The following is a 2,052-nucleotide window of genomic DNA, read 5'->3' on the forward strand; positions in this document are numbered from 1 at the left end:
ATTTCTGAAGCTAACACGGGGCTCAGGGAGGGTGGGGGGGAGGGTGGGGGGAAGCAGGAGGTGGGGGCAGATGTTAATGAGGGACCGGGTTTTGTGCGAGCAGCTATAAGCAGCCTTTCCCTATTTAGCACGCTTGATATAATCCTTATAGTAAGTCACCAGTTGTGGCACAGCGTGTTAGACACGCTTACCGACTATGCGCTGTTCGGTTGACTTGATAAAATTTGGAGAGGGGCTGAGCAGCTCACGCTTATTTTTAGAAGCATTAGGCAATTTGCGCGGCATCTTTCTCAGTCGTACAAGATGATGTGGTTTGAGAAGAGCAGCGTTTGACAGCGTATCAGACAAGAGCACCACGCTCCTCTGCATCTTGGCAGGTTTCAGGCGTGCTATGTGAAGTTTATTTTTCATACTGGTATTTCAAAAGTTGTGTATCTTGTTTGCTGATTAATATTACCTACATGTAGATAAGCATCACTTCACTGTTACAGATGGTACTCCGGGTCCTGCTCAGCCTTGTCGCACTTGTTACACAGGTGACCAAAGCCTGTCACTACCTACGTATATGATAGAGCAGCTTGACCACCCACCTACCAAAATTACGAGTCCACTTCCATGTCCCTGCTCTAGGGGAGCAACAATGGCCACAGGGATGTGATTCCTCACTGTAATCAAGAAGCCTATACAGAGGTTGTCTCAGAGCTTTCCAGAAATCCACCGAATTCTCAACTACCTCCAGCAACTTTTGCTAGGGAAGACTCAAGAATCTACCCAGTACTTGAGGCTCAGTTCTGCCTTTTGGCAACGGATCATCTGTCTGCTCTTCAACTAAAACAACAGATTGTAGCCAAGGGTAGTATTATTTTTTTTAACTTCTCACAATTGTGTTACCAAAAAAAATTTCACAATAACAAAGTACTGTGACCCTCCTGTGGTGTTTGTGGTGATGGCACCTGGGAGGTCCACGGCTCAAGTCTCCTCCATCATCAAAAACCTTTGCTTCCTCCATGAGCCAAATGACCTGGTCCTGCTGAGAGTCAGGATCTGTCCCATGGACAGATGGAGACTGCAGCAGCTGACAAGGGGGGTTCCCTACAGGATCCTCAAGTTAGCACTTATCGCTGCTCGACAGTCCTGTCTCCTTGCCCTCTCTCTTCCCTATCCCCAGTTTTCCCCAGGAGCACTCCTCCTGAGGCAGCGGCAAAGCTCTGCAGACAGCATGCACCCAGCTCTGCACAGGGGCATGGACATGGGCAGTGTCAGCACAGTGACAGGTAGGGTGTTACAGGTGCGAGACAGGGGATGAACATCACACATACCATCGTACTGAGAGCTGACAATTTGGTATTGTGAACATTCTTCCCTTGAAAATAAAAATACCCAAATGTTTCGTGGGAAATGCGCGGCACTTTGATAGCGCAGGGCAGAAGATCTTTAACACGAGCGCAAGAGACATCACCAGGAGAAACAGAAATCTCCAATGCAAGAAAAAACTTTTTATAGACAGAAGTAAATAAAAAAGTAGAATTGCTTATGCCTTTGAGCCAAACAGAACGTGGCCTCAGCGCCTCAAAATAATCAAGTCTCGTATTACAGGGAAACACTGGAGGAATAAGTTAAAAACAGGTCAGAACACGGAAAATGCTGGACTGTGGGATCATGGTATTAGGTACCCATACATGTTTATAACTTCTTATATGTGCAGCTGCATTTTTAAAGATAGCATTCCCAGCTCTAACTGACTTCAAATACTTCAGTAACTAAATAAAAGCAAACTATTTTCAAGAGCAAAAAATGTACATTCAGATATTTAGCTGCAAGCGTTCTTAATTTTGGCACATGTATTTTAAGTGGACAGACACATAAACTATCCTGTGTTAGCTAATTCACAGACCATAATAACTACATCATTGTGCTTTATATTTTAGATTATATATAAAAATTATATCAAAATATTTTACTTATGAAGTCAGCCACGCCAAAGGTAGGGCTTTTACAGCCTGAATTCTTCCAACTTGTTTCGACATATTATGGGCCTTCTTAGGTACATGC

Source organism: Charadrius vociferus, unplaced genomic scaffold (assembly GCF_000708025.1).
Source record: "Charadrius vociferus isolate BGI_N301 unplaced genomic scaffold, ASM70802v2 scaffold262, whole genome shotgun sequence".
Taxonomy (NCBI): Eukaryota; Metazoa; Chordata; class Aves; order Charadriiformes; family Charadriidae; genus Charadrius; species Charadrius vociferus.